The sequence below is a fragment of the Delphinus delphis genome, chromosome 18 (genome assembly GCF_949987515.2).
Source record: "Delphinus delphis chromosome 18, mDelDel1.2, whole genome shotgun sequence".
Classification (NCBI taxonomy): Eukaryota; Metazoa; Chordata; class Mammalia; order Artiodactyla; family Delphinidae; genus Delphinus; species Delphinus delphis.
The window spans coordinates 12,930,002-12,943,410 of NC_082700.1; positions in this window are offsets into that span (position 1 = coordinate 12,930,002).

The window sequence follows — 13,409 nt, forward strand, 5'->3', positions numbered from 1 at the left end:
AAATAATTTATTCAAAAGTATTTTTTAGGATTAACCAGAATGCTTTTAAAAGTGAAAATTATAATCATTCTTTAAGACAATTTTTATCATTTCTTTTCCTGGAATTAGAAGTTTAAAAACTTATTTATTTTCATTTGTTTGCAATTGTCAATTGACTTAGGCTGGCTCCCCATTCAGAATAATATTCTTTTTCAACTACATAACAGACCTGTATATTTCACTCATGGAACTAAACATATGCATGTGCCTGCACACACACAAACACACACACATGTATAGATCAATGTGAAGATATATATATATATATATATATATATACGAGTATATTTTTAATGAAATTTGAACATAATTTGCTTTGACATTAAAATGTTTCTAAGCATTGAGACAGTTTTTGTTTATGCTTTCGATTTCGCATTATTTTTAAAAATCACAGCTAATAAGTTTTTTTTGTTTACTGTAATTTAGTGAAGGTTTAGGAAGAAAACAGAAAAGTTTCACATAATTCTGTGTCTTGGATAAGCCTACTGACATGAAAAACAAAAAAAGCAATTTAAGTGCATGACCAAAGACTTTAAACAATTCGGAAAGCATTCATTTATTTAAAATACAAAGGAAGATTGGGACTTAGCCATGGTTTGCCAAAAATATAATTAACAGAGGTAAAAATAAAACCCACAAATGGAAGATGGTGGAGTAGAAGGACATGCGCTCACTCCCTCTTGTGAGAGAACCGGAATCACAACTAACTGCTGAACAGTCATTGACAGGAAGACACCGTAACTCACCAAAAAAGATATACCCCACATCCAAAGACAAAGGAGAAGCTGCACTGAGATGGGAGGAGGGGCGCAATCACAGTAAAATCAAATCCCATAACCGCTGGGTGGGTGACTCACAAACTGGAGAACAATTATACCCGAGAAGTCCGTCCACTAGAGTGAAGGTTCTGAGCCCCACGTCAGGCTTCCCTGCCTGGGGGTCTGGCAATGGGAGGAGGAATTCCTAGAGAATCAGACTTTGAAGGCTAGTGGCATTTGATTGCAGGACTTCAACAGGACTGGGGGAAACAGAGACTCCAACTTGGAGGGCACACACAAAATAGTGTGCACATCAGGATGCAGGGGAAGGAGCAGTGACCCCACAGAAGACTGAACCAGACCTACCTGCTAGTATTGGAGGGTCTCCTGCAGAGGCGGGGGTGGTTGTGGCTCACCATGAGGACAAGGACACTGGCAGCAGAAGTTTTCCTTAGTGTGAGCCCTCCCAGAGTCCTCCATTAGCCGCACCAAAGAATGGGCAGGATCCAGTGCTGGGTCCCAGCAGGCCAAACAACCAACAGGGAGGGAACCCAGCCCCACCCATCAGCAGACAAGCAGACTAAAGTTTTACTGAGCTCTGCCCACCAGAGTAACACACAGCTCTACCCACCACCAGTCCCTCTCATCAGGAAGCTTGCACAAGCCTCATAGATAGCCTCACCCAACAGAGGGCAGACAGCAGAAGCAAGAAGAATTACAATTCTGCAGCCTGTGGAAGGAAAACCACATTCACAAGAAGACAGACAAAATGAAAAGGCAGAGGACTACGTACCAGATGAAGGAACAAGATAAAACCCCAGACAAACAATGAAATGAAGTAGACATAGGCAACCTTCCAGAAAAAGAATTCAGAAAAATGGTAGTGAAGATGATCCAGGACCTCAGAGAAAGAATGGAGGCAAAGATTGAGAACATGCAAGAAATGTTTAAAAAAGACGTAGAAGAATTAAAGAACAAGTAGAGATGAACAATACAATAGCTGAAATGAAAACTACACTAGAAGGAATCAATTGCAGAATAACTGAGGCAGAAGAATGGGTAAGTGACATGGAAGACAGAATGGTGGAATTCACTGCCGCGAAACAGAATAAACAAAAAAGAATGAAAAGAAATGAAGAGACCCTAAGAGATCTCTGAAACAACATTAAACGTGCCAACATTCTCACTATTGGGGTCCCAGAAGGAGAACTCCCCTAACATGGGACAGGAAATAGCTACCCAAGTCCAGGAAGAACAGAGAGTCCCAGGCAGGATAAGCCCAAGGAGAAACATGATGAGACACATAGTAATCAAATTGACAAAAATTAAAGACAAAGAAAAATTATTAAAAGCAACAAGGGAAAAACGACAAATAACATACAAGGGAATTCCCATAAGGTTAACAGCTGATTTCTCAGCAGAAACTCTACAAGCCAGGAGGGAGTGGCATGATATATTTAAAGGGATGAAAGGGAACAACCTACAACCAAGATTACTCTACCCAGCAAGGATATCGTTCAGATTCGATGGAGAAATCAAAAGCTTTAGAGACAAGCAAAAGCTAAGAGAATTCAGCACCACCAAACCAGCCCTGCAACAAATGCTAAAGAAACTTCTCTAGGCAGGAAACACAAGAGAAGTAAAAGGATCTACAAAAACAAACCCAAAACAATTAAGAAAATGGTAATAGGAACATACATATTGATAATTACCTTAAATGTAAATGAATTAAATGCTCCAACCAAAAGACACAGGCTCGCTGAATGGATACAAAAGCAAGATCCATCTATATGCTGTCTACAAGAGACCCACTTCAGACCTAGGGACACATATAGACTGAAAGTGAGGGGATAGAAAAAGATATTCTGTGCAAATGGAAATCAAAAGAAAGCTGGAGTAGCAATACTCATATCAGATATAATAGACTTTAAAATAAAGAATGTTACAAGAGACAAGGAAGGACACTACTTAATGATCAAGGGATCAATCCAAGAAGAAGATATAACAATTATAAATATATATGCACCCAACACAGGAGCACCTCAATACATAAGGCAACTACTAACAGCTATAAAAGAGGAAATCGACAGGAACAACAATAATAGTGGGGGACTTTAACACCTCACTTACAAATATGGACAGACCATCCAGACAGAAAATTAATAAGGAAACACAAGCTTTAAATGACACTATAGGCCAGAGAGATTTAACTGATATTTATAAGACATTCCACCAAAAAGGGCAGATTACACTTTCTTCTCAAGTGCACACAGAATATTCTCCAGAATAGATCACAAGTTGGGTCACAAATCAAGCCCTGGTAAATTTAAGAAAATTGAGATCGTATCAAGCATCTCCTCTGACCACAACACTCTGAGATTAGAAATCAATTACAGGAAAATAACGTAAAAAACACAAACACATGGAAGCTAAACAATACACTACTTAATAACCAGGAGATCACTGAAGAAATCAAAGAGGAAATCAAAAAATACCTAGAGAGAAATGACAACAAAAACACAATTATCCAAAACCTATGGGATGAAGCAAAAGCAGTTCTAAGAGGGAAGTTTATAGCAATACAATTCTACCTCAAGAAACAAGAAAAATCTCAAATAACAATGTAACCTTACACCTAAAGGAACTATAGAAAGAAGAAGAAACAAAACCCAAAATTAGTAGAAGGAAAGAAATCATAGAGATCAGAGCAGAAATAAATGAAATAGAAACAGAAAACAACACCAAAGATCAATAAAACTAAAAGCTGGTTCTTTGAGAAGATGAACAAAGTTGATAAACCATTAGCAGATTCATCAAGAAAAAGGGAGAAGGGACTCAAATCAATAAAAGGAGAAATGAAAAAGGAGAAATTATGATGGACACTGCAGAAATACCAAGCATCATAACAGACTACTACAAGCAACTTCTATGCCAATAAAATGGACAACCAGAAAGAAATGGACAAGTTCTTAGAAAGGTATAACCTTCCAAGACTGAACCAGGAAGAAACAGAAAATATGAACAGACCAATCACAAGTAATGAAATTGAAACCGTGATTAAAAATCTTCCAACAAACAATAGTGCAGGACCAGATGGCTTCACAGGTGAATTCTATCAAACATTTAGAGAAGAGTTAACACCCATCCTTCTCAAACTCTTCCAAACAATTGCAGAGGAAGGGACACTCCCAGTCTCATTCTACCAGGCCACCATCACCCTGTTACCAAAACCAGACGAAGATACTACAAAAAAGAAAATTACAGACCAATATCACTGATGAATACAGATGCAAAAATCCTCAACAAAATACTAGGAAACAGAATCCAATAATACATTAAATGGATCATACACCATGATCAAGTGGAATTTGTCCCAGGGATGCAGGTATGCTTCAATATATGCAAATCAGTCAATGTGATACACCATATTAAACTGAAGAATAAAAACCATATGATCATCTCAATAGATGCAGGAAAAGCTTTTGACAAAATTCAGCACCCATTTATGATAAAAACTCTCCACAAAGTGGACATAGAGTGAAAGTACCTGAACATCATAAACGCCATGTACAACAAACCCACAGCAAACATCATTCTCAATGGTGAAAAACTGAAAGCATTTCCTCTAAGATCAGGAAAAAGACAAGGATGTCCACTCTCACCACTATTATTCAACATAATTTTGGAAGTACTAGACATGGCAATCAGAAGAAAAAGAAATAAAAGGAATACAGATTGGAAAAGAAGATGTAAAACTGTCACTGTTTGCAAATGACATGATACTATACATAGAGAATCCTAAAGATGACACCAGAAAACTACTAGAACTAATCAATGAATTTGGTAAAGTTGCAGGATACAAAATTAATGCACAGGTATCTCTTGCATTCCTATACACTAACGATGAAAGAGCAGAAAGAGAAATTAAGGAAATAATCCCATTCACCATTGCAACAAAAAAGAATAAAATACCTAGGAATAAAACTACCTAAGGAGGTAAAAGACCTGTACTCAGAAAACTATGAGACACTGATGAAAGAAATCAAAGATGACACAAACAGATGGAGAGATATACCATGTTCTTGGATTGGAAGAATCAATATTGTGAAAATGAATATACTACCCAAAGCAATCTACAGATTCAATGCAATCCCTATCAAATTACGAATGGCATTTTTTACAGAAATACAACAAAAAATCTTAAAATTTGTATGGAGACACAAAACACCCCAAATAGCCAAAGCAATCTTGAGGGAAAAAAATGGAGCTGGAGGAATCAGACTCCCTGACTTCAGACTATACTACAAAGCTACAGTAATCAAGACAATATGGAAATAAAAACAAAAATACACAAATGGCACCTAATGAAACTGAGAAGCTTTTGCACAGCAAAGGAAACCATAAACAAGATGAAAAGACAACCCTCAGAATGGGAGAAAATATTTGCAAATGAAGCAACTGACAAAGGATTAATCTCCAAAACAGACAAGCAACTCATGCAGCTCAATATCAAAAAAACAAACAACCCAGTCCAAAAATGGGCAGAAGACCTAAATAGACATTTCTCCAAAGAAGATATACAGATTGCCAACAAACACATGGAAGAATGCTCAACATCATTAATCATTAGAGAAATGCAAATCAAAACTGCAATGAGGTATCATCTCACACCAGTCAGAATGGCCATCATCAAAAAATCTACAAACAATAAGTGCTGGAGAGGGTGTGGAGAAAAGGGAACCCTCTTGCACTGTTGGGGGGAATGTAAATTGATACAGTATCAATGTAAATTGATACTATGGAGAACAGTATGGATGTTCCTTAAAAAACTAAAACTAGAACTACCATACGACTCAGCAGTCCCACTACTGGGCATATATCCTGAGAAAACCATAATTCAAAAAGAGTCATGTACTACAATGTTCATTGCAGCTCTATTTACAATAGCCAGGACGTGGAAGTAACCTAGGTGTCCATCAACAGATGAATGGATAAAGAAGATGTGGCACATATATACAATGGAATATTACTCAGCCGTAAAAGGAACGAAACTGAGTTATTTGTAGTGAGGTGGATGGACCTGGAGACTGTCATACAGAGTGAAGTAAGTCAGAAAGAAAAATAAATACTGTATGCTGACATATATATACGGAATCTGAAAAAAAAAAAAAAAGAATATGGTCAGAAGAGCCTAGGGGCAAGACGGGAATAAAGATGCAGACCTACTAGAGAATGGACTTGGGGATACGGGGAGTAGGAAGGGAAAGCTGGGACAAAGTGAGACAGTGACCTGGACATATATATACTACCAAACGTAAAATAGATAGCTAGTGGGAAGTAGCTGCATAGCTCAGGGAGATCAGCTCGGTGCTTTGTGATCACCTAGCGGGGTGGGATAGGGAGGGTGGGAGGGAGGAAGATGCAAGAGGGAAGAGATATGGGAACATATGTATATGTATAAGTGATTCACTTTGTTATAAAGCAGAAACTGACACACCATTGTAAAGCAATTATACTCTAATAAAGCTGTTAAAAAAAGACAAAAAAAGAAATAAAATAAAATAAAAGAGAATCTGAAAAAGAATAGATACATAAAAAGAAAGGAATAAATGAGGCAATATTTTACTTCATGCAGCAAGATTGACGAGGGATGTGGGTTTTTTGTTTGTTTGTTTTCATTTTCTGTTATGAATGTTAAACATTGCTTCAGTTACCATTTTGCTGTAGAAGAAGTCAATCCAAAATTTAGTGACTTAAGACAACATTTATGGTTATATCTCACAGCTGTTTGTGTTGACTAGGATTGACAAGGTAATTTTCACTCAGTGTCCTTCCTGCACATGTAGCTCAGATGGCAAAAATACTCTTTTCATGATGTCATTACAATAATTATAACAAACATAGGTACTATATTTTCTATAAAAAAAAAAAGAAAAACTATTGAGGGATACTTACATTCCTAGATATCCAAATATCAGTCTCTCTTGATTAGATCATTTCCATCATCACACTAATATACTTAAAAATAAATAATGTACTTTTAATTTCCCATTAAAACTACAATAAGAGCCACAATAAAACTCATTTCTTTCCTCACAGCCTCCTCTATGAACTTACCCTGTATCTGCTCCCTCACTTTCCTTCATTCCTCTGGTCTCTACTTCCTTCCTAGTCATTCATTCACTCTTCACCCAGGCTGGCCTCCTTGCCCGTTACTCCATGAAAAATGCTTTTGTCAAGGTTAGCAGTGACTTCCCCAGTGAATGCTCTTCAGTCCTTATCTTACTTGACTTCCCAACATCATTCAATGCAATTGTGCCTTTCTTTTTGAAAAAAATCTCCTCTCTTACCTTCAGGGACACACTATTTTCTGGTATGTATTTTCTAATCATCAGTCTCTGCTTCATAATCTCCTTTGCTGGCATCTCCTCCTCTCTCAAATGCTAAATGCTGGAGTTCCTAAAGGCTTGGCTCTGGGTGTCTTTCTAACCTCCTTCTGGACTATCCCATTCATGTCCATAGCTTTGACTATCATGTTTATTCAGACATGTCCAAAATTTTATAAATGCCACTATCACTTCTGATCCCAGATCCAAATTCACATATTCAGCTGCTTATCTGACAGCTCTATGTAGCAGTTTCAAACTTAACTTGTCTCAAACAGAATTTTTGACTTTCTTTCTCTATCCTTCCAACCTAATCTCTAGCTACTCCTGCCTCCCTCATGGTGCTCTCATCACACTGAATTTGTGGCCGGTCTTCCCCTCTTAGGACACGCAGAACAGGCTGTCCTCTGCCCAACTCCTTCATCTTGGTTGCCTTCTCATCCTTTGGCTCTCAGCTTAAATGTCCCATTCTCAAAGAGCTCTCTCCTGAACTTGCTATTAAAAGAGTGTTCTTGTATTATTATTTTTTAAATCCCTGCATCCCATTTGTTTCCTCTGATAACACTGTCCTACCTTCTGAAGTTATTTTACTTGCTACTTATTAACTATTTCCATCCCTAGAATGTAATGATAAAGATATCTCTCACTATCGTTTTCACCTAGCACTGTAACTACCTTGTCTAAAATGTATTGGATGAATGAACAAATAAAAATCAAAACCTGTAGCACTGTGTTATTAGCCCAATAGATACAGTACATGTGTTGGACTATAGATAGAATATATAAGGTTCAAGCATGACCAGATCCCCAAATACATTCCAGATAGATTTAAATATTTTAAAATGATATAATTAAGAAAAACTATATTAATAAAAGATGCTGGATATAAAAATATTGTATAAAAGCTGTATAAAAAGAACCAAAGGGGGACTGTCACATATGATTGCATAAATAATTTAAATCTTAGAAGTAAATAGTCAAAAGAGGGAAAAGAAAAAACTGAAAACATATTTACAACCAGTCTGATAATGGAGTTGACTATTATATATATACATTTTAAATTTTATAATATATATATATATGTATCCTTTAGAGACCTATGAGGAGAGCTGATCATCCAGAAATGGTTGTAATGTTTGATGGCATTTTGAATCTCCTCTTTTGAGGAGAAGGTCTGTACCTTTTAATTTATGTGAGGGAAGTTGCGTTATGGTTAGCAAAAATATTGCTATTGTTATTTGGAAGTTTAAGTGTCAGATTAGTGACTCTATGATGTAGAGTAACTGCAAGGGTGAGTTGTGATACATAATGCAATTGGCTTACTACACACCCACTCACACTCCCTTGCAGCACGTCTTCCTGGAGAAATCAAAGGCAAAAGACTGGAAAGAGAAAAGCTATATTTATCAGATTGCCCTTCAGCTATGGTTGTACCTGTGACCTAGGTTTTAGCCAGGTGGGCATTTCCACGGTGGCAGTCATGAGTGCAGAGATGGGATATTCTGGCAAGAATGGTGACAACAGAATTTGATTCTTCTTGGGTTCAAATAGTGGCAACAGTTTCCTTATTTGCTTGCTTTCTGATCATAGGTCAGGGTAACGGCAGTGGCTGCTTCTTTACCTAGAAAATGTTACCATGTGGTTCTGGGACTTACTGAAAAGTGATTCTCTATACTTTTACTTCAGTCGTACCAAAGATAAAGGGAACTATCTAATAATTTCCCTCAAATTAGCTAAAGTGGATTCTATTATTTCTAAGAATGCTGATTATTATACTCTTGCCATGTTTACTGAGCAAATATTTATTGAGTCCCTAGTATGTGCCAAGTAAGACAGCAATTGACAATAAATGTAATAAGTAAATTAGGTAGTATGTTAGTGTTAAACTATACGGAAAAAAATTAAAAAGTAAAGTAGAGAAAGGAGAAAGGGAAATGCAGAGGAGGTAAAAGTGTGGAGAACAGATTATAATTTTAAAATATATCATCAGAGTAACTTTCATTGCAAAGGAGGGATCGAGCAAATACATGAAAGAAAAAAGAGATTAAATCATTCCAAGCAAAGGAAAGAGCAAGTGCAAAGGCCCTGAGTTGGGCATATGCCTAATGTGTTGGAGAAACAGCAAGAGGTCAGTAGAAAGTGAGCAAGGCAGTGAGATCAGAGAAGTAATGGTGCACCATCGTAAGAAATTTGGCTTTCTCTAGAGAAATTGGTAGTCTCTGGAGACTTAAGATGTGTCGTCTTACTTATATTTAAAATCATCTGATTGTTTTTTTGAGAATAGACTGCAGTAGGAAAAGGATAGAAGTAGGAGATCAGTTAGGAACTATTGTAGTAATCCAAGTGAGATGGGATAGTGGCCTATATCAAGGTGGGATCTGTGGAGGTGTGGGAGGTGGTGGATCTGGATGCATTCTGATGTTAGAGCCAATAGCGTTTTCAGAGAGATTGGATATAAGCTGTCAGAGAAATAGGACATAAGAATGACTTTAAGAGTTTCAGGCCTGAGGTAATTTAAGTATAAAATTGCCCTCAGTTGAGCTGGGTGGAGTAGTTTATGTCCAATGGCTCTGTCAAGTAGGCAGTCATTGGAATACAGGTGGCATTTAAAGTCTTGAGTCTGGATGAGATCATCAAAGGAGGGAGGGAAGATGGAGAACGGGTCCAAGACTAAGCCCTGGGAGACTCAGCCATTAGCAGTGGGAGAAGAGGAGCTAACCAAGGAGACAGTAGGAGCAATGGGTGAGGTAGGAGAGGTGTCGCTGAGAGGCTCATGCAGAAAGAGGGGATGAGCGCCTGAGCTGAGTGCTATTGCAGAAAGATGAAACTTGAGAATTAGCTATTATAGTTATTACCTGGGAAGTCATCAGCACCATTGAAAATAGTCATAGGAGAGTGGTGGGTAGGGTGGGTTTCAGAGAAAATAGGTGGTGAGGAGTTGGAGACACTGAATACAGACAAATTCTCAAGGATTTTTGATACAGAAAAGGGAAAAGGAAATGGGGCAATAACCCACAAAGGCAAAAGTGATTAGTCAGAAAAAGACCAGTGTTCAGGGTTGGAAACTAGATAGTGGAATAAGTCTTTTGCTTTAGCTATTCAGCAGGGCTTGCTACAGAGTAGTTATACAAGATGTTGAGCAAAGCTGGGATGGGTACAGGTACAATGATCTGCAGATGCTAAATGGCTGTGTGAGACCCAAGATCACAAGCAGATAGTGGTCAACTTAGTACCTCAGCAGACAGGGACACTTCAGGGACCATTATGGAACTGGATTAGTGTGAAAATCAATAAAAATCAATAAAAAATTATCTGACAAATATGAAGCTATTTAAAATAATCAAAGAAAAATATGGTGGTGGCAAGCTCTATATTTGAACTGAGATTTAACTGAGAGCTTCACCCTCGAAGCTAGCATGCTATAAAGCTCTCACTATCCGAAAATGGGAAGTTCAGAAATTTGTCAAGTATATTTATATTTTTAATCTGGCCCTGAGATTAGAGAGAAATTTTTCATGTGGGTGTTTTCATAAAGGACAGAATGAGCGATGTACTTGATAATATTTTTACAACAACCAGAGACAGTTTATATATGAGGTCAAGCATAGCATGTTCCAATTTTGTGGTTTTATGGATATCTGCTCTAATGCAGGAATCAAGCTTGGAGACGTTAGAGGAATACTTAGCTGCTACAATGATCAGATATTTGGGTCGGGCATTTACCAGAAGCAGAATGAGGTCGTTTGAGATGAAAGTTGCTGGTGAGAAGCTAGAGCAGGTAAACTAGAGATCCAAGTTGGTTGTTTGACGGCAGAGATGATATTTTGATGTGGAAATTCCAGACCTGTGTTCTTAGCTTTCTAGAGACGAATCCCATCTCTTCATGAAGGTGGGCCAGGGGAAGGCTTGCAACCTCATAGTGCTTTCTGCTTTCTGCAGAGCCTAATAAATGGTTTGAAAAAGGGGCACAGAGTTTTACATCCGAATAATCTCAAATGCCTACATCTACCGTAGCAGAAACTTAATATAACTCTTGTAACACGTTGATTTCTAGCTATGACTGTGTGCCACTGAGCAGAACTGCAAAGGAGTCCTCCAAATAATTAATCTGTTAACATTTGAAAAATAGATGTTTTCTATGTAGCTGCCATAGTGGATCTGCTAAAAACCATCACCACTACCAACATATTTATGGTATAATTTGTAACTAGATGTTTTTTCAGGCAAGAATTAATATTGGTATCTAACATTACTTGACACTTACTATGTGCCACGCATAATGTGAAAAATTTTATAGAGACTATGTAATTAGATCTTTATAATGACTAGAAATTGTTTTATTTCTCCATTTTAATGATGAGGTTAATAAAAACCTCCCTGATGTCTCAGAAATAGTAACTAGAGCCCAGACACTCTGACTCTGGAGACTTTCTTACTTCCTGCATCACCTACGTCTTGGATGGTTGGTGCCGGAAACATGAAATTTCAGATACTAGTGGCACTTTTATCTTTGTTTGCTTCGGTTGAAGAGCATATGAAGAACTGGCCTAAGAATGATACTAAATAGATTAGGTACAGATTAAAAAGTGGTGTGTGTGTGTGTGTGTGTGTGTGTGTGTGTGCGTGTGTGTGTGTAGGGGTGGGAGTGTTGGGGAGTGTTTTAGGTTGATGTCGGAGAGAGGAAGAAGAAGCAGGAACTACAATTCATCCCTGTTTTACTCCTTTTTAAAATAGGAATTAATTCTAAAAAATAGTCTTAAAATATATGAATACCTAAGATTGGAGATCTGTTGTTGTTGTTGTTTAATTGTACTATCAATTGGCCATGAAGAAAATTATTTATATTACAGCACAGGGAAGTAGAGAGTATAATACGGGAGTGGATCCTGAAGTCAGATTTCTGAGGGTCAAATCCTTATTCTGACCATTTCTTCACCCCTATAAACCTTAGTTTCCTCATTACTTCCTAAGTCAAAGGCTCATGAGCATTAAATGAGACAATACACATGAGGCATTTATCACCGTATCAGTCACTTTTCGCTTTTATCATAATGAGAAATTTTGATTTAATATTGGGAATTCATTTTTGATGACTTTTTAAAACTGGAATTTGTCAGGAAGGATGATTGTGGAGCCTCTTTTCCTGGGTTTATTTAGAAGCAAAATGTACTCCATAGTCTGAAATAACAGATGTGTGATTTTTCCTGGATCTGGGTGCACAGATCAGATGAGCTTCAGAGGTCTTCTTTAACTTGTGGGTGTCTTTTTTTCAAGTTACCTCTTTTCTCCACGGCTGCTGGTTTTTTTTTTCAAATTATGATTGTGTAATCCATTCCATTTCTAATAGCTAAAAGAGAATATTTGTTAACTTATGCTCTCATAGACGTCTTATGGACCAGTTTTAGTTTTGGCTACAAACAAGCACACAAAAAGAGTTAAGCAAACAAAAGACACATGTTCTTTTTTAAACAGAATAATATATTCAAATAATTTTAAATAAATTTAAATAATATTTTTAAAATGAAATAATAGTGAGAAAATTGCAAAAAAGCCTAGGTAAAAAATAACAGGTCATTGCAATTAGTTATTCTCCTGTATCTTCCTTCATTTACTAACTCATGTATTCATTTGCTTCTGGACACAATGATCACAAATTTACCGAGTGACCACTGTGTGCTATGCTGGCTGCCTGGGAGAATGCAGACCTCTGTAGCCCATGATTTCTACGCTGGCAGAGCTTGAAAAGACTTTGAACATGAAAGCAGCATACCAATACAAATGTTAAATAAAATTACAAGGCAATAAGGCAGTTGATGTTTTAAGACAGCATGTAATAGTTCTCATTTTCCTTTCAAAATATAATATGAATAAACATAAGACTTACCATAGCTCAGCCAGACTTAGGTCATCTTCCCCTCCTTTGCTTCCTAGATGCATAGAACTCTTTATGACACAGATTTAATCTGATAAGAGTAATTCTTAAAAGGCTTAATCCTGCTTATCTCAAACTAAAGTCATTGTACTTAGGCTGTTTGGATGAATTAATTATGGGCAGAGACCAGGATACTAATTAATATCAAAAGTGGAGACATATACATAGAAAACATATGAATTGTGATTTGAAGCTTATTAAGACTTTCTCTGTTATCAGTGATCATGCTGAGTAAAGTTTTTGATCAAGCTTGTTATCTCCAGGAAATAAAAAGTCATGAAGGCATACGAACAT